Source organism: Peromyscus californicus, unplaced genomic scaffold, assembly GCF_007827085.1.
Source record: "Peromyscus californicus insignis strain IS unplaced genomic scaffold, ASM782708v3 Scaffold_20__1_contigs__length_68692818, whole genome shotgun sequence".
NCBI classification, from domain to species: Eukaryota; Metazoa; Chordata; class Mammalia; order Rodentia; family Cricetidae; genus Peromyscus; species Peromyscus californicus.
Genome location: NW_026294503.1, coordinates 36,354,708 through 36,376,166, shown reverse-complemented (window position 1 = coordinate 36,376,166; position 21,459 = coordinate 36,354,708). Strand labels below are relative to the sequence as shown.

At 37.1% G+C, this 21,459-nt stretch overlaps 1 non-coding gene across 1 annotated transcript; it reads left to right on the top strand.

Annotated features, from left to right (window-relative positions):
- The first annotated feature begins 9,512 nt into the window (after positions 1-9,512).
- LOC128117278 (U6 spliceosomal RNA) lies at positions 9,513-9,624 on the top strand. Its single transcript, XR_008220761.1, has one exon. It is a non-coding gene; the product is annotated as a U6 spliceosomal RNA (small nuclear RNA).
- The last annotated feature ends 11,835 nt before the right edge of the window (positions 9,625-21,459 follow it).

Here is a 21,459-nt window from a genome sequence, read left to right as displayed (position 1 = left end):
AAACAAGCCCTCTTCCCCTTCCTAACATATTTTGTCACAGCAACAAAAAATGAACTGAACCAGGAATGATGGCCTGTCTTCATTATCTCCTGGTAACAACGAAGCTTGCATTTGGTGGTAGCCATGGATGGGGACTAAATAGCATACTTGTAAGAGGCACTATTTGATAAAATGTGCACCCTACTAAGGGAAAGCGACAGGAGAGTGACTGAGAGTAAGTTCCTGGAATAGGACCCTCAATGTGTTAAAGAGTTTTCAAGAGAGGATGAAGGATGTTAAAACACACAAACAAAAACATCCCGGGCTCATAAAGTCTGCCTTGATTTTGCCCATCCAGCACAAGTCACATTTACCTCTTGCATTGCTTAGCCAAGTAAGCATCCTGAAAGGTGAGGCTTTATAGAGCTAGACGTTTGGATTTATGGTCCAGTGTTTAGCAGAATTGCCTGGAATGCTAAGTACACAGTTTCCCAGGACGACTTTTGCATTGTGAATTGTGTTGCCTTCCCGTCCTGTTTTATCGATAGAGTTTCTCAAATCAACGCCCTTTTGTTTCCCCGGGTCACTATTCTACAACATTAAATAAAATCTGTGCCAGAACTAATCTTGGCGTAGCTTCGTCTTAGCTGCTTGTACTTTTAATTATTCGACTTGCCATTTCATTTTTGCTGAGCCTTACATGGTCAAGAAAATGTGAAAAACTGTAACCAGCAAAATGCAGTCTCAGTACATATTCATGCATATATATTTTGCATGAGCTCACACACACATGGACATAAGAAATCACATTATGATGAACCCATATGTCTAAGTGGAGTTCAGGTGTGGGCTTTATTCCTAAATTTGGAAATTTGATGCAAATATATCAAAGTGTAATTGCTAAAAATGACTAAATATTTATTCTTTTTAGCCACTTTTCTCTCAGAAAAAAAAAAACATTTATCCACTACTGCCAATTTTACTGTACCACATCCTATTTTAACACTAACTTTTGGAGTTATAATACAACTACATTGTCTTCTCCCCTTCCCTTCCCTCTTCCCAACCCCTTCCATCCATCCCCATTTACCTTCTCTCAAATTCATGGCCTCATTTTCTTTAATTGATGTTACACACACACACACACACACACACACACACACACACACACACACACACATACACACACACACACAGATACTAAATACATAAATACAACCGGCTCAGTCCTTTTAATGTTATTCATATGTATATGATACAGAGTGATCCCTTAGAATTGGATAATCAGTTGAGGGGTTCATGCCTGGAAAGCATATTTTTCTCAATCTCAACATTTCTCAGTTGTTCATTGTTCTTCATCCAAGGTCGAGGCCCTGCAAGCTTGCCCCCTTCAATCTTAGAGTGTCCATTGGTGTCATCATTCTAATTTTATTTAGACATCCATATTACATTATGTTAGTAACCCTTAAATACTTCTACCAGAGATGAGTTTCTCCTTCCCTCCACCCAGGCACATCACCCTTTCTGTGTGTAGTCACTTTGAAGAATGGGCCATTTCAAGTCCTGGAAGGAACTGTTAACAATTTCCAAGACTATTGTCTTTTCGACAAGGGTATATGGGAACGTTAAAAATGAGGAAAAGAAAAGGGAGAGGGATGTAATTATATTATGATCTAAAAAAGCAAAAGAAATAATTATTTAAAAGTTACATTCGTATTTCATGAAGTTGGAAATAGAAAGTGAAAGCCTGTTGGGGCATATCAAACCCAATGATCAATAATAATAATAATAATAAATAAATAAAACTATAAAATTATGATTTCACAATCTGTAGGCTGGAAGGCAGACAATCTGCATGGGCTAAAATTAAGGTTTTGTGGGGCTTTGCTTCTTTCAAGAGGCCCAGGAAAGCATGTGCATCCAAGTTTAGAGACTGAAAGAATGAAATCCACTATGATGTTAGGGCTGAAGTCTGTATTAATTTTATAGGCTATCTGCCAGGATCCTCATTCACCACTTCTGAAGTCCACATTCAATTTTTTGTAGACATCTTCAAATCCAACAGAGGTCGATCAAGTTCTTACCATACTTCAGATCTCTATTCTTCCACATCTGCCTCTTTCATTTTATTTTTACTAGTTTTTATTTTTTGAAAATAAAATGTAAGTACATTGTTTACTCCTTTCCTCCCTCCAATTCCCCCTATGACTGTGCCCCCAACTTGCTCTCTCTCAATCAAACTCATAGTCTCTTTTTCTTTAATTGATGTATATGTGTGCATATAGTAATATATAAAATATATATTTATGTATTATATTATATATATTTAGAAATATATTTTATTGGTATACAATATTCCTAAATATATAAACACAACATTCTCAATTTATATAACATTTCCTTGTATGTATATGGGTTCAAGACTGACCACTTGGTATTGGACAACCAATTCTTTCTTGCCGTCTCATATTGCTGTGTTTCCTTATGGTTGGCCAAAACAAAAGAGACTACTAATATAAAGACTCATTTGATTCAATGAAAGCAGGTAATAATTCAGATCAAATAAATTACTTCCTGGTCCCTGGCCTTTATAAATCTTGAAGGTCTCTTCCTAGCAACTTAAGCTAGTGTCTGGTTGACTAATCAGAGCTTCTTGTAGACATCTTTATAACATTCTCTATAGTTAGAAGACAAGACATGAAATACATTCCCTGGGGCCACAATAGTGAAAGAGATGCTTAGAGGACCTTGATGTTTCCTGATGACATTCAATTCTTGGTTCAAATCTTTATTTATGCTTTGGAGCATCCTTGCTTTAGATTTTCGGGAAAAGCATCAAAACATTCTTGCAATGACATTCTTACTTGCTTAAATTAAAAGTACTAAATGATCCACTTAGCAAAAGTAAAATATTTTAAGATATTTTTCGTTTGTGAGGCTGCAGAGAGAGTTCAGTGTTTGAGAGCCCTAACCATTCTTGCAGAGGACCCAAGCTGCATTGCCAGGATCTGTATGGTGGGTCATAATCATTTGTAGTTCAGGTTAAATAAAATATTTCTATTGGCCCTTATAAGTCTTGAGGAAGTCTTCATAGCAACTCCAGAGCATCTCATTCCCCTTCCTAGCCTCTCTGACAACTAGGCATACACACAGAGCATAGAAATAAATGCAGCAAAGCACCAATACACATAAAATAAAAATAAATATTTTATTAAAAGATTTAAAAATTTTAATTACGTGTACGAGTGTGTCTGAACACAAGTGCAGTTGCCCATTTAGGCCTAAAGGGGGTATCAGGTTCCCTAGAATAGGGCTTATAGGAAGTTATGAGTCATTTGACATGGGGACCCAAATTAGGTCCTCTGGAAGAGCACTACATAAGCACACTTAAGCAATAATCTATCTCTTTAGGCCCAAAATAAAACATTTTAACACACCTTTTGTATAAGACTCCATGTAACAAACAACATTTCTCAGCATGAAATGCTAATAAGAGCAAATGCCCTAGCTGTCTGCATGGATTCAAGGAAACTCCCAACCCCAGTGTTCTTATTTGTGAAAGCATCCATGACACTTAGGCTTTTAGTCAATATCAGTGGGTACTATGTAGAAAAATATGATTGCTGACATGTGATAAAGGCAGACCTAACATGGTGAGTCAATCAAACTTCCAAATTTCTTTTCAAAAGTTATTTGGTCAGCAAGAATTCCATAAACCAAACTTAGCTCTCTAGGTACTCCAAGACAGTAGAAGCCAATTCATGTGCTCTATGGTTGTACATTATTTCTCTTTAGTATCCTCTCAAACTTATTTCAACTGCAGGCAGATTCCATCTTTCTACATGTGGTAATGACCTGACCAGAGCCTATTAAGGAAAAATACAGCTTCTCTGAGTGTAGTATTATTGGCATGATGATCATTTCATCATTTTAAGGAAAATGGAAAATGGCTTGTGGAGCTAAAGATTATAAAGCATAGATTTGTCACACATTGTAGAAACTGTCTTCAGGAATTAATAATCACTGCAAGCTGAAAGAGTAGGCATATGGGTAGAAGGAATAGAGACAATGGTTATAGCTATACAGGTTTGGTGGGTAAATGGCCAGAAGTTCCTTGTTGATAGATATTGTTTTCCCCACAGAAAATGCAGAAAAGCTATCTGATGAAAGAACGAAGCAAGTGTGGAGTTCTAGTCATCAGAGTGTGTAGTGAGATGGAGAGTTTGAAATAGGCATTTCCAGGAGAAGTTGGGTTGACGAGGAATCAGCATTTGCTCCCATGGAATGTTGAAGAACACACACTATATTCTACTCTGTGGAGAAAACTTAGGTATCTTCGCTTGGGGAACAAGTAGGAAATAACTCTTAGCAGCAGTAGGACCGTGATTAAGCTAGAGAAGCTTGTGTAGCCAAGGGGGTGAGAATGCTTCAGAAAGGTGAGGTGTATTGGGATAGCAATAGAGATCTCTAGGCTCAGCTTAAAGTTCAGGATACAGAAAGCAGGGGAATATGTACATAGGAGGCCCATCCCAGAATGACCTCTGCCTTTTCAATATATGAACATCACCTAGTGGACAACGGAGAGCACAGAGGGATATAGGCAAAAGTGATGTGTCTGTTCCCTACCACTTCATTCATTTGTCCATAGAGTACCAATTAAATTTCCATTATTACAAGTGTTATCTTCACGAAATTTATCCTACTTTTAAAGATGCATGAAATGATTCTAAAATTGCTTATTATGGACTATTTTGAGTGAGGGACTCATAAGTGCCAGGTACTGGACACATTCTCTTTTCCATTAGCAAGTCATATGCAATATTAGAAGCCTCCCTTGAAGCACTGTAAAGGGAGAGTTTGAAGGGCTTGGAGATAGTCACCCTGAAGTCAGAACATGAGGCTTTAGTGTGTATCTGGAAGCGAACCTGGAAAAGAAGTGAGAGGCAGGGCAGAGCCACTGGGTAGAGTTATTGCTGTATACGTTGGCTTGTTTCTGTTTGCTGGGAAGAGAGAAGCAGAATGAACCACAGGGCAAGACAGGAAAGATCTTACAGATGACTACATGTGATGTATGACTATTTCTTTTGACTCGTGCACAATTCCTATATGAAAACAGTCCAGCTCCCTTAATGACAACAACCCATAGTTTGAATAGGCACAGAGCTCTCAGAGAGGCCTGAGATCTGATGGGCTGATGTCTATGAACCACTTTCTTTTTTGCCTTAGATACTGTGGATCATTAAATTAAGACTTCCCAAGGAGAGCGGATACCAAGTTTATGCCAACAGATAAATTGAGTTTATACTAACAGTTTACAAGGCTTGGGAAGGCTGGTTTCAAAGCTTGCTGTGTCTGCTCGGGTAACTGGAGCTAATAAAATAGACATAAATCAGGAGTAATGGCTGTTCTCCAGTGGGTGCTTCTGCAGATTAAATTAATGCTAAGGCAATATTCGCAGTCATTTGTAAAAGGCTTTGAAGATGAAACTGTCGTAACTTGTAACCTTTATTATTATACGAAATAGGAAGACCCATTTCACATAACGTCTTTAAGACAAGATAAAATGATAGAGGTGGCAAAATTATTATTTTTAAATTATTTATATTGGATTGATAATATAACTTCTCTTATTGTTCTATTCAAGATTTATGACATACAAACATTTAAACTCCATGAAATGCAATTTTATTATTTCTCTCTTCTTATTCTTTCTATGCATAGGTAGAAAGATATACATTATATATGGATATAGATAAATCAAGGGAGTTTTAATTTATATAATTATTTTCTTAGAGATTCAATTTGTGTAAATATCAATATCTATGGATGCATATTTCTCAGGGGCACAATTTAAACTTCCTCTTACTGCCTAAAGGACATGGCCATACTATTAAAACTGAGAGACTCAATAGCATGGAGATATTTGTGTCTACTTCATGGCAGAGGAATTACAAAACACTGTATACTTTTTCCAAATCAACTATATTTTTCAATTCATAATTATTATCACTATAATTTAATTTTACATAAATGTGTCAAAACCTAGCAGATCTGTGAAATGGCTTAGCAGGAAAAGACACCTGCTTCTAAAGCTGAGGACCTGGGTTTGATCCCTGGGACCCATTTGGTGGAAGAAGAAAGCTGATTTTCAAAAGTTGGCATCTGAACTCCACAGGTAAACTGTGGCACATGCACACATACTACTCTACTGCGCGCGCACGCATGCACACACACACACACACACACACACACACACACACACACACACACAATTACACACACACACACAGACTAAGTAGATGTCATTTTAAAAATTACTAAGTACCATTGCATATATTATGCTTTTTCTTTCAAGCTCTACTGCTGTCTTTCATGAAGATGTCATCTTGGGGTTTATTATTTCAAGTTGTCAGTTTAACTGAGTTGATCACATTTGATGATCAAATGGTGACTTTGTTATGAAATACGTTACATATTTTTCATGTAGACAAAGACAAGAGTCATATGGCAAGGATATGTCTTCTAGTTAGTTTATTTATCACTTTCTAATCAAATATTTGTCTCCTGACCATCAAAGGGGTTATCGGTTTAGAGAAAAATATTAAAGAATGTAAATGGTCCATCTCCTTCCACAGTTTTCCCAGCCTGGGAACCCAGCTTCTTTCCTTAGCGTGCTTCTGGAACGTAGTGTTCTTTGGACTTTTAGCCAGTATAACAGATCCCCGCTCTTGCTCTTGCAATTTGGCCTGCTGGCTCCTTTAATCCTGACTATATCTTTTCAAATCATTTTTGATGAACTGTCTTCTTAAATGGGTCACTTATTGTCTGCAGATATGTTAAGTAATATAACAACTATAGGTTCTATTTTTTCTTTTATTGAAAATAGATTTTTTTCATACAATGTATTCTGATTATAGCTTGCCCTCCCCCGACTCCTCTGAGTTCCTCCCTATCTCATCCTCAACTTCTATTCAGATTCACACTCTTTCTGTTTCATTAGAAGAAGTTTTTCACACTGTTCAGCAATATATCTTTGGCCGTTGTAGAACCACATCGATTTACCACCCTTCTTTTGTGTCTAAAAAAACATGAGAAGGCAAATAAATGACTAGGCTATGCTGTTGTGATTAGGCAAACATCCTTAAAAACTCAGCAACATAAAAGCAACTATTTCTGTAAATTTAGGCACCAGCTACAAACTCTGCTGGTCTTGGTTGGATTTATCCACATGTCTTAGCGTCAGGAGTTTTTCTCTTGACCTGAGATGATACAGGCTGAGACACTCGGGTGCTTCAGACATGCCATGGAAATCATATCTTCTTTCTGGTAGCATCTTACTGACAACAGTAATGTCCTGCTCTTGGGATAGAAGAGGACTAGGGCACATGTGTATGAGCTTTCCAGGTCTGCTTGTGTTATTGTGCTCATACCACTAAGGCCAAGTTGAATCAGAGTTCAGGAAGCCATCATTATAGAGCAACAAAACCCATAGTGTAGAAGGGAAGAGGGTGTGGATGAAATGATAGAAAAGTCATTCCGTTGTACTATTCAGGAAAATAACTGTAACAATTGTCACATTTGTCTCAATAGAGATCAGTATACTTGACAATGCTCTAGAATCTTTAAACCTAGCATTAATTTTTATGTTGGTTTAATAAAATCATTTTCATGCAATTCTACATTGTACTTCGATCACATGTCACCCCCATATTCTGTTCCTATCCAGTTCTCCCATTTTTCCGTTCTTGTCAGTCCTCATTTCCTAGAAAGTTTCATTTCTATTTTCATGTCATCTATATATAGAAGTTTTATGTATCTATAGAAATGTAGGACTTGCAAATTATGGGCAATATCTGCATTACTGCATTAACATAACTATCTGCAATTGCATCCATTTTCTTGCTAAATATATAACTTCATTATTAAATTCTTCTTTATGGCTGAAAACATTCTATTGCATATACACATACCTCATTTTCTTAACCATTCTTCTGTTGATTGGTTGATTCCATAACTTAGCTAGTGTGTATAGTAATATGATAAACAATAGGAAATACTTATGCATTCCCATTGGGAGTGTAAAATTGGGAATCTACTATGAAAGTGAATATGGAAGTTTGTCAAAAAAAATTAAAGCTAGATCTACATATGACCCAGCTCTATGACTCCTGAATTTATCTAAACCCAACAGTTCTGAATCAAAATGCATACATGTAAAAGGTACTCCTTCTATATCTCTGTCTGGGTTTGAAATACCTGTAAGTCTGCCTCTGAAGCTGGAACTCCATAAATTCTTTCCATCCTTCCTCCTGCCTAAAGCACCAGACTTCTGATTTTGTATTGCAAGCATGGATCGATCACATTTTCCATTTGTACCTTTATAAATAGGCAGCCAGATTCCATAAAAATGCACCTAAAAATTACAGTTTCTCAAAGCTTCCCAAAAACATGTTGTAAAGGTAAATAAACTAAAAACCAAATAAAAAGAGAGAAAGAAGCAAACCAAGACAATAAAAAAAAAGCTAGACACATCTTGACTTTTACTCCTAAATTCCTCTCTTGTCTTCACACTTCCTGTCTCTTCTGTGCTCCACCTGACTTGCATTGTCTGTTTCATATCTGTGTGGGTTTTAGCTTTCTCTTTTTAGACTTGATACTTTCTGGCCATGGAAGACTACCCCTTCTTGGTCTTGCTTCACTCCCCACAAGGGTATTTTTACTTCCATGTTGCGAATCATCTTTCCATGGACCTTTTGTTTTGTTTTGATTTGTTTTGTTTTCTTGTTAGACTTAGGCGTTAGATGTTTTTATTCTAATAGTCCCCATTTTTCACTCAAAATGCTACTCTGTATGATGTTAACATTAGTTTTCTCTCTCAAGTAAAACACCCAGGATGTTCCAAGCACAGCCAAATCATCAGGTCCTCAGTGAAATTTCCAAAGGGGTGATGCAGAAGAAATCTCTCAAGGTTGAAGGCATGGTTGCAATCACACTCTGATTGCTGTTCTCTTTGTTGGGAAAGATTCCTTCTTCCACTCCCGGCATTCCTTAGTTGCATGTGGCTCTTCGGTCTTTTCCTCTGCTCACATTAGCATATCTGTTATTTTCTTTGTTCAGATCAAGTTTAGGCAGCCATTTTAGTGAAACTTAATGGTGTGTAGCTTCCGACATTATGAGATGACACAATCTCAGACATAACTCTCTGTTCCTCCCCTTTTTTTTATAATTTAATTTAATTTTACATATCAGTCACGGATTCCCTTGTTCTCCCCCCCCCCCCTCCCGCCCCCCCTCCCACCTTTCCCCCAGCCCACCCCCCATTACAATCTTCTCCATGGCAAAGACTCCCCTGGGGATTGAGTTCAACCTGGTAAATTCAGTCTAGGCAGGTCTAGTCCTCTCTTCCCAGACTGAGCCAAGTGTCCCTGTATAAGCCCCAGGTTCCAAACAGCCAGCTCATGCACTGAGGACAGGTCCCGGTCCCACTGCCTGGATGCCTCCCAAACAGATCAAGCTAATCAACTGTCTCACTTATCCTCACTTTGGCAGCACATATACTAAAATTGGAACGATACAGAGAAGATTAGCATGGCCCCTGCACAAGGATGACACGCAAATTCGTGAAGCGTGGATATTACCATCTTTCCAACCCCTCCTCCCAAATGATCTCTGAGCCTCAGGGGCAAGAGTGGTTTTGTAGATCTATCAGTTGTGATTGGGCTCTAGGGGTCTGCATTTCACTAGGTTGTGGTTCTTTGTAATGGTCTTCATCTGTACAAAAGAGATGAAGGATAAGGACTACACTTGTCTTTATGTATAAGGAAAAATATTTAATGTCATTAGGAATTATGCTGGTTTAGTAAAGTGGCTGTTGTAGGCTCTCCTCCAAGATCCATGATTTCACTAACCTTGGGTAATTGGTTAGGTTTCACTACCAGGCATGGTTTCCTTCTTGTTGGTTACCACAAAAGTTTCATGCCACTATTGTATCTTTAGAATTATTGTGCCATGCTAGACATTGTTGTTGTTCATACATGCTACGGCTGGATAGGATGACTAGTTACTTCTCTTCTTTAGGAGCTTACATGGAGAGTGGGAGAAATAGTCTTCTCCAGGGAAGAGCACACCAATTGATCATTCAAAACCAAATGGTCAGCCCTGAAAACTTTCATACAAGTAACATTATGCAGACTGATCAGATTTTATTATGTGTTTAGGGATACACACACAACACACACACACACATGCACACACACATTAGCACTGCCACCACCACTAACAACAACAATTAAAGAAAAAGAAGCCATGAATTTGAAAGATAGCTGGGAGTATGTGAGAGGGTTGTGAGAAAGGAAAGAGAAAGGGGGAATTATGTAATTATATTAATCTAAAAGAATGATAAACAGGTGAAATTTAAAACTAAAATCTCATTCCAGGTTCTGCATTATTCAAAACAAGGCAATGTGAAGTGTCTTGTTCAATAAAGGCATTAACAAATATCCTCAATTAAGAGGCAAGTATTTATGGAGATCTACTGTGAATCTGGTTACCATTTTTTGTTGGGAGAGGACTAATGTACAGTCAGAGAGTTCTTCAGGAAACTCACCCAGATCCTTTATTGCAGATTCCTTGTGCTGGAGAAAATACAATTTTTGAGAATGATTTTTATGAACTGAGAAATAATACTTAAATATCTGCTCACAACTTCAGCTCAGTGAACTTAAGCACAGCCCATGATATTCAACTTTATAAGAAGGCTGTTCTTAAAGCCCCAAGCTTTTTGTCCTTTTGGTAATTAGGAAGCCATGAATATTAAGCATGAATTCATTTTGCCTTTCAGGGCTTACCTTTATATTGCACTGAAAATGGTTTTTCTTCCCAAATAGAATATTAGTTAATGAATATTCTTTAGGGATTAATTTCATTAATTTAATGATTATTCTCCACAGATCTTGGATTCAAAACTTAATCACTATAAGCTATAGGCTTCTGTTTTTATTATAAAATAATACTAGTAAATTCCTTAAACTCACATTAATTTTACAAGGATTATCAGAAAATAAATATTAATAACAATACATTGAATTATATATTCTAGATGCTAACCCTTTGTCAGGTATATAGGCATTAAAGATATTTTCCTTACTCTTTTGACTGCCACTTACTTGAATGGTAGTATTTTTTGCTATAAGGAAAATTTTTAATTTCCTGACTTCTCAATGTTGGTCTTAATGACTGAGCTAGTATAGTCCTTTTCAGAAACTCCTTTACCATGCCAATGAGTTCAATCATATTCCTTTCTTTCTCTTATAAATACATTTTCTTGATTGATGACTTATGAGTGAGATCAATGTGGGTTGTGTCACCCCTGGACTGGTAGTCATGGGTTCTGTAAGAAAGTAGGCTTAGCAAGCCATGGGAGCAAGCCAGTAAGCAGCCATCTACTATGGACTCTGCATCTGCTCCTGCCTCCAGGATTCCTCTCTGCATGGGTCCCTGCCTTCACTTTTGATGATAAACTGTTTTATATGGAACCATAGGTGAAATAAACCCTTTCCTCCCCATGTTGCTTTAGATCATGGTGTTTTGTCACAGCAATAGTAGCCCTAACTAACATTCTGCTAAGTGGACAGTAGTTTAAAATGAGTACTAATAGCTTATTGTTATACCTATAGATCAGTGCATCAGTCAACTCTTATTAGGTAAATGTCTTTTTGAGGTAGCTGGTGATTAACATCGAGACCTACAACTGCTCAAGGTGTAGATAATAAGAGATTGTAGAATTCACAATTTTAAAAAAGTCAACATCTATGTCATATCCACTCCATCCAAGGCTTAGAGTTCATGATGGGAGAGGAGGCAGAACAGTTGTAAGAGTCATAGGTGTATGACTATAAGAAAACTATGTTTTCTTGGTACAGCAAGGCAGCTGCATATATAAATTCACAGTTATTATGGCAATATTTATAAGACCTGTGCAGGCTCAAACCTAATAAAATCCCAACCCCTATCTAATGAGCTACTGTACTTCATAACTGCTGAGAGAAGAATACAGTGTTTGTCCTTTGTTCTTGTCTGTTTTTGTTTTTGAGGGTATAGGCCCTGGTGGGTACACTCTCCAGTTAAGACCTCAACATCCAAGATTATATTGACAGCATAACTTGTACTACGAATGTACAAAAAAGGGGGAACAGCAAGTTGGGTGGGTAGAAAAGATGTGATGGATATGGGAGGAATTGGGGAGGATGTGAGTATGATCAAATGCATTGTGCAAAATTCTCAAAGAATTAATAAAATGAAGTAAAATGATGCACTTATTTATCTTTATATTTAGCAAAGCACTTTTAGTTCCTTATCTTATTTCCTAGCACTTTTTGTAACATACTTTTTTCTTGAGTTTTAATTTTAGAATTCATGAAAGTATAATTAAAGTAATTTTCTACCAGTATATTCAAGAGATTGAGGGAGGTTAAAGAAGGTCCAATGTAGATAAATGGAAGCTAAACCAGGGGAGGAAAACATGAAATTATGGCTAACAAAATTATAGGTATATAATGAACTCATCATTTAGATTTTCACCCACTGGAAATTACATTTGGGGAAAAAAATAACTTTAAAAAAAATCAAAGAAAAGTGAAACAATAGTAATGAATAGTTCACAATTTTAAAGTAATTACATTTAACAACATGTTGGTATCATTAATGAATGTAACAAAATGTCAAAATTATTGCTGAATACAAGTTATATAGATGGCCACCTGACTGCAGATAGTGTTTGCTACAGAGCATTTAGTAGGTCTTGTTTCAAAGGGAGTATGGGAAAAATAACTAATAGGACAGCCTTGGAGAAAGTCATGCAGAAACCAACTACTGTAGGAACTTCCTAAGGTGTATGCTGTGGGATGTCATTCTGTATGCTGTGAATATGTGTTGCTCTGATTGGTTGATAAATAAAACACTGATTGGCCAGTAGCCAGGCAGGAAGCATAAGCACGGCAAGCAGAGAGGAGAATTCTGGGAAGAGGAAGGCTGAGTCAGGAGTTATCAGCCAGACACAGAGGAAGCAAGATAACAAGGCACAGCTGAGGTACCAAGCCAAGTGGCTAAATATAGATAAGAACTATGGGTTAATTTAAGTGTAAGAGCTAGTCAGTAATAAGCTTGAGCTAATGGCTGAGCAGTTATAAATAATATCAAGCCGCTGAATGATTATTTTATAAGCAGCTGAGGGCCCACCATGTGGCTAGGTAGGACACAGGAAAACTTCCAGCTACAATCATTGTAGAGGAATTTCTAAATGGTCTTAATAAACAAAAAACACAGAGCCAGAAATAGAAGTGAAAGCTTTAGAGAGATCAGAGAAATAGGGAAAGCCATCAGTTACCCTTACCTCACCAACTCTGCAGCTTCCAAAGAGAGCTTCTTCTGTATACTCTTGTTTATATACCTTTTCTGTTTTGTTCTCTCATTGGCTTTCTTAGCCCAGCTATATCACTTCCTCTTCCTACATAGCTCTGTCACTATCTGTCTGTCTGTACAGACCTCCAGATGTCTATGGTTGGTACTGAGATTAAAGACATGTCACTATGCTTGGTTCTGTTCCCTAGTGTGGCCTTGAATACACAGAGGTCCTGCCTGCTAAGTGATAGGATTAAGGGCATGTAATACTGCTGCCTGACTTCTTTGTTTACTTATAATGGCTGGCCTTTTTCCTCTGATCTCCAGGCAAGCTTTATTTATTAAAGTACAAATAAAATATCACCACATTTCAGCACAAATAAAATATTACCACATTTCCCCTTTTTGTCTAATAAAAATAAAAAAATGAAGTTATAACTAATATAAGAAAAACTACAATAAGTACGATAACTATATACAATATATACAAGCAATAAATACAGCAACAATGTCTAGTCCATCTTCAGATGTATACATACACTTATATGAAAAGAGTTCAATTGGAGGTACCCTACAATGAGGGAACAATATCACTCCTAGACACCATAGGCTACCAAACAAAAGCCTCAATACCAGGAATAAGTTACCTGATTTTGATGTATTATTTTTCATTAGGGTCACAGACTATTGCCATTCATCTTGATCATCCTCTGGAACTTGAAGGTTAGATCATAATACTGAAGACATCACACACCTTAGTCATGGAATGTGGAGAAATAAAACTATATTTATCTGGAAGCTTTGTCCCTACTGGCTTTTATAGTGTCGAGTGGTGTTATGTATGCAACAAGAGGATAAATATAATCATTTGTTATTTTTCTTCCAGTTTAATCTAAAAAAAAAAAAAACCAGGGAGGACACATGAAACACAGGACATAGTTAATTTAGACAGTGCTCTTGATAAATGACAACTCACCAGTAATACAAAATTTCAATATGAGAATCACTGTGTTACCTCATTGTGGGAAAATAGTTTAAGAACAAGAAATATATGACATAGAAGTTGCGGGCATAGAGAAAATCACTGGCATACAGCAAGGAATGAAAAGAGCAAGGTACAATAAGCTATCATGAAAAATTCAAGTCTTGAGGAGCTATGGACAAAAACAACTGTAACTCATATACGATGATATTTAACTCGATTAGTAACACAAATAACACAAGTTTGTGTGACAAATTACCTATAATAAAGCTTTTTTTCTTAACTAGGGATGAGGTTATATCTCCATTAACCCACTGGAAGCTAAACATAATTTAAAGTATCCATTGGATACGTGTAAACTTCCATGTATCTCTGCCCCTCCAGCTCAGTACACTATGAAGTTGCTCATCCTGTGACCGTATAGCTGGTTGAAAGCTTCAGACAACACATTTGTAGAATAATTGCTGAATGTCACAGTCCAGGAAAAGATACAAATGCAGAATTGGGGAGATAACTTGGTCGGTGAAGCACTTTCTGTGTATTTATGAGGAGTTGAGTTCATACCATAGAACCCATATAAAAATAATTATGCTAGTATGGTGATGTGAGTTTATAATCCCAACATTGGGGAGGCCAAGGCAGGCAGACAGACAGGGTTTGCTGGCTAGGCAGCCTAGAACACTTGACAGTCTCCAGGCCAATGAAAGAAATTGTCTCAATAAACAAGGTGCACAGAGCCTGATGAACAACAACAGAGAATCCACACATGCACTCACACATAAACACACACTTGTATACAATTCAACACACACATACATGACAAAAATGTAAAATTCAATGGTGATTTCCATTTAACATACATGTCTTTCATGAAATCATACTGTCCGAATTTGCAGCTAACCACCACAGGGATGGTGGTGTGTGTGTGTGTGTGTGTGTGTGTGTGTGTGTGTGTGTGTGTGTGTGTGCCTATGCAAAAATTAAAAGTTAAATAAAGATCAAGAATGAAGGTGGTTGAAGCATTGCTCTGAAAGTGTGCTTACTTTTGAAATTATGACTTTAGGATATTGCCACATATTGACAAAAGATTAATGTAACATGTTTTCTGTTTTAAGTTATCATGAGCAATGTTTAGAAGTAAATGTAAATGGGGAGGTTGACAGGTATTTATTTATTTATTTATTCTTTTGTGGTAGGGTTTTTCTGTGTAGCCCTAGCTGTTCTTAAAATTACTCTGTAGACCATGCTGGCCTCAAACTCACAGAGATCTGACTGTCTCTGACTCCAAATCACTAGGATTAAAGTTGAATGCCTCCATACAACTGGAAACAGGTTTTTAGTAGTTGTAAATTTTAGTTTTTCACAAGTGTACATTATGTAATTGGATTCTCTTGCCCTTTTCCCATTTTCCTCCCAATCCATTAGCTTCTTCCTCCTATAAATATCTTTCCTCTATTTACTTGTTATCATTTTTCTTAGCGTACCACAATGTCTAGTCAGGGCCGTCTATGTGATCCTGAATTTAGAAATACCCATGTGAGTACAGAGTGGAAGGCTATGGCTCCCCTTCTCCCAGAATCTGTCCATGGCCAATATATCAGCATAATATGGTGGGGCCAAATGAGTTACCCCCCTCCATAGCTGATTGCCAGGAGAGACAGGCTTCTGTGGACCTAGAACCAATTTGCTTAGCTATTGTGAGCTTGTGCTTGCCAGGGTCATATCCTGCTTCCAAGACGGTGACAATGAGTCTTTTTAAAGATTATATTGACATCTGGTTGGAAAGTATTTTAAAATGCAGCAATATTTATTTCTATCTTAATAATGCATAACATTCTAATTACAATTAGCAATATATTTTTATATCAGAAATTACTTTATTTCAGCATTTAATATTTTATGGATGACTCACCATGGAGTCAATGAACCAAACTTTGTCTCATTTCTGTGCACTGGATAACCTTGGTCCAAATGGCCTTCAATCGTATTTCCATAACTCTTTATTTTATCCATGTTTTTCTACAGTACATTTTTATTGTATTATTTCCCTTTTCCCATCTCCTCCTAGATCTTTCCCACACCTCTTTCCACTCAATTTCATGTGGTCTCTATTTCAAACAAATCAAAAATAAATAAATAAACATATCATTAATTCATTCAATCTCCCTTTATTAATAGGCATGCACACTTCTCAATTTTATTCTTATACCATACGTATCTAGTGTGCCTTTGATTTTTGAAATGGTTACTTGTATAGGGTTTATATCCTTTCAGCCTAGTGTACAGTTATGTAGAATGCAGCACTAAAAGAATAAGTAGTAAATATTATAAAAATATCATTTAAAATAATTTTATGGTATGAAAATGGTGTTTCTTTTGGAAACTTTAATATTTATTAAGACATATATTTCAGGTGACTTTATTTCACATTGGATATTTTCCGTAAGAAATTTCCAGACACAAGATGATGAATAAATAGTACCATAATCACTTCAGAAATTTAAATGTCTATTTTCATTTAGTTACATTTGAAAAGCAAGATGACTATACACAGGATAAATAAATTGTTTTTATTGTTTTAGAGCTGGCTGTTCTCATAGTTTATCTTTACAGTATAAGTCTAACACTAACCTCTGCAGCCACACTCATTTTTTCCCATAGCTCTGCAGTATATCATTCACACCAGCCCTTCATGGCCTTATCCTGTAAGGGTACTGGTTTGCTTCTCTCCGTTCGTAGCTTCAGATAGTAGACAGAAAATGTGATTGAGCTAGCAAGGTGAGATGGAGCTCTTCATGGACTTTGATGTGATCAGGATTGAATATACATTCTGCCATTTTAACTTAAAGAGAGAAAGGATCGGGAAAGGAACAGGAAGGAAGGAAGTTAGGAAGGACAAGGGGGAAGGGAGGGAGAGAGAGAAGGAGGGAAGAATATTCATATGTTGTAGTGGGCCTTTGTGTTGATTGGTTGGCATCGTTGAGGCTCGATTGTTTCATTTCCTGTTCAGCTTTGAGCACTGTTTCAAAAGGCAATGAGCTTGATCCAGATGTAATGGAAGAGGTGAAGCAAGTCAGAGAATTTGAATTAAAATTGTTAGTACACAAAGAGAAAGAGGACTCATTCATGTGCTGTCCAGTAGTTCCTCCTTCTGGGGTTATTAATGGCATGAGTGCAAATAGTTTTAATTTTTTCCATTTTCATCTCAGCTCATGTTTGACTCCAGTGCTCATGCCTTCTTGTGACTTAGAGAAACGTGTTTATTCCTCAACCCCAAGCAGCACAGTAAGAGTGAGCCTTGATCTCCCATGATGGCTTTTAAAAATTATATTTTCATTGAATATAATTGCATCACATCTCTCCTTTCCTCCTTCTGAATTCTCCCATATTCCCCATTCATACCTTCTCAAGTTTAAGGTGTCTTTTTCTCTATTATTTTATAGTTCCAGATGTGTATACATGTGTGTGTTCAAATATCAGAAGGGAAAAAAATGACTGAGAAAATATTTGAAAAACACAGAGGGCAGGCAATAAAAAAAAATGAACGAAAGGTATAACCATCAAATCTACGAAGAGAAGAGGCCACTATGAGTATAAACACAGAAATAATACTGATGATAAGAAAAGCTAACATTGTTCCATCCTTTTATATACTGTAGAGAATTAAAGGGAAAAGTAGACCAGTACATAATTCTTTAGAAGGAAAAATCACACACTTGAAAAATCACATACCCTCTCAGAAAGAGAGATGAAATTTACTATGCACTTTTATTCCCGTTTAACAAGAAATAATGTGGACCAAAAATTTTAAGGGAAAACCAAACTAAACTAAAGCAAACACCGTGGAAGAATTTACATCTAGTGAAATTAATCTTTCGAAGTTTAAGGAGAAATGATCTCAAAACATACTCAGCAGTTGTTTCACCAACTGACATGTCCTATGGTAACACCGGGCAATCATTCTCTCTCATCCATTACCACTTGCCTCAAACACAAAACAGTCATGTGATGACTTCTGTCCTTGTAAACTCAAATGTCTCTCAGCATTGTATTATAATACATGTATATAAATACTGCACTATCCATCAGTTTTTTTCACATCGTTTATTATAGAAGAGTATTATAACACTTCTCTAAATTTGAAATCCAAAGGAAAAATTGTTAGTACCTTTAAAACTAATATATTTATATGTATATTATTATAATATGTATGAATACATATATACTGTGTAATTTATACATATATACACATGTGCATGTAGACATGTATCTGTATAAAACCTTTAATGTTTGTCTCAGGACTTTAAGCTATAGCACAGTTAGGACTCATATTTTTCTATTTCATATTTCAAAGTGTTTTCAAAATCAGTTTGGTGGAATCAGTACTTACTAAGTACCTAATACAAACCTTATGATATGGGCAGTATATGATTTGGCAATTACGTAAAAGTTCTTTCAATTTCATCTTGAAAAGATAATACCCAGATGCAATAAGTCTCAGAGAGGTCAAGAAACTTGGTCATGTATCTTCAAAATCAACAAAGGAATACCAGGGTCACAATCAGGGTCAGATCCACCAACTTTGGTTCCAAAGCCCATGTTCATTTCACCATCCCACATTGAGTCTGAGGCTTCAATACTAACTTATTTTGTGTTTAGAGATTTCAGCATCAATCCTCATTAGGTCTCAGTTCATATATGAACGAATGAAAGCAATGTCTCTCTGGGCTTCAGTAGCTGGTAGAATATTCCATGCACAGGACCTTGATCACCAAGCAGGCAGAGGAGCAAAGAGACACTGGAATGAGAAAGAAGCCCAAAGATTGACTCAAGGAGAACTCAGCTCTGTTGCCCTGGAGCTAAAAAGCTTCCATTGATGTCTTTCTTTCAGAGCCCCTGTGGGGGTCCAGCCCATTAGCTCCTTCTGAATAAAGGAATGAGCATATGATGCACCTGTCCTCACCTAGTATTACATCTAGATCCTTCTTGGAGTAAGCAGTCAGTGAGTGGGAAAGAGTGGGAAAAAGACTAATGATCAAGAAGGAGCATGTGGCCATAAATATAGAAGGTTCATGTAGCTCATCAGTTTGACTTTTTACTTAATTCTTAGTTTGCTATAGAAAAGTATAGCACACATATCCATGGGAAAGATAATAATTTGCAGAGAAACAAAAGGGAAGGGATGTTTCAAAGAGGTGAAATATATATTTATTTAAATGCTGTCTGGTATATGGTAGAATGCTTGGGTTTATGTAGGCAACACACATACACACACACACACACACACACACACACATACATGCACGCATGCACACACACACTGCAACTATGCCATGGAAACAACACTGGTCTTGAATCTAGAAAAATGTAAATCAGTTTTAAAATACATGTTGAAGACAGTCTAGGGGTACACATAATACCAATCTTCTATTTTTCTCTTTATTAGTTTATTTTTGGTTATGTATGTACTTTATACATGGACATGTATGTGTAAACTTTTAGAAACAGAAAGAAAACTCTTACTAGAGTTGAATTTAGCCAAATGTCAAAAGGTAGTGATTTGGTGGAATCAACATATAAACAATATTGAGCTTCTGTAATGATAATTCCATTCATTTATTTAGGACTTTTTTAACTTTTTAAGAATGTTGTAGACCTACTGCAACTCTTTGATTAAACTCATTCTGTCTCATGGAAACACTCAACAATCCAGGTTATTGCTAAAGCTATTAGTTACTCTCTACAAACTAATGATAGGGCCCTAATGCTGAACACAACATCTATAAAACTCACTGAACATGGAGAAGTTGAGCAGGTGCCTACCTAAAACCTTCACCCCCACTGACTAGTGTTCAGGTTGTTGAAAGGTACTACGCATGATCCCAAGGGAGAAAGATAAGCATCAATCTAGCTACAAACACTTCAATCTACATTGGTGAACCACATGTGCTAGTGCACTAGTGATACAAGCTTATGGGACTAACCCACCAACATCTCCATTGAAGGCCTACTCCATGAGATGGAATGTTTACTCACACTGCTTGGGTGATGAAGAATCTGAAACTAGATAGGCCAGGGACCTAGACGAAGACCAAATATTACTGTTCTCCTACAGAAACACAGCAATAAAATGACCTCTGACTACTACTACACTCATCAGAGAAGCTTCCTTCTGCAGTATATGGGAACAAATACAGTGACCCACATTTAGACAGTATGAATGCAGGGAGAGAACTTGAAATAGTTCTAAATGGGATGTCTCTATAAATTACCTCCCCTCATGATTTAGGAAACCCTGTAAAAGGGGAGGCAGGAAGACTGTAAGAGACAGAGTGAATGGAGGACACCAGGGAAACAGGCCTTCAAAACTCAGCAGGACAGCTGGATATCTGAACTCATAGAAACTGCAGCATACTTAATGCCTACACAGGTCTCAGCCTGACGGGGTTCCAGCACTAAGAGAAGTGGACACAACCCCTACCCCCCATCTCTAATCCAGAAGCTATCTCCAATGGATAACCACTCACAAATGAAAATTTAGTTTTCTCCAATGGAGTCTCACTGGCTCTACAAACCACTCATAAGGGCAGGCACCATGCTCATCAGAAGATGACCAACAAAAGGAAAATTCAAGGCCATCCTGAGGGTTCTTTGATTCATAAGGCTTTGTAAGGTCTTCTTTTCTTCCTTTTCCTCTTTCTCTTCTTCTCCCTCCTCCTCCTCCTCTTCCTCCATTTCCTTAGTTTTTACCTTACAGGTCCTTTGCATATTTGTATGCATATTATGACTTCTGGTCTTTTATTTTTATGGGAATTTTTTGTTGTTGTTGTTTAGTTTTTCGAGACAGGGTTTCTCTGTATAGCTTTGGAGTCTGTCCTGGAACTCATTCTGTAGACCAGGCTGGCCTCGAACTCACAGAGATCCACCTGCCTCTGCCTCCAAAGTGAAGGGATTAAAGGCGTGTGCCACCACGGCCTGGCTCTTTATGGGATTTCTGTGTGTGAACGTGTGTTTCTGCATCTGTGTCTACAATAGATCTCTTGAGCCTTTCCTTTGGCTCCTTTGCTTCTGTTGGTTAGTGTGCTTTGTCCCATTGTGGT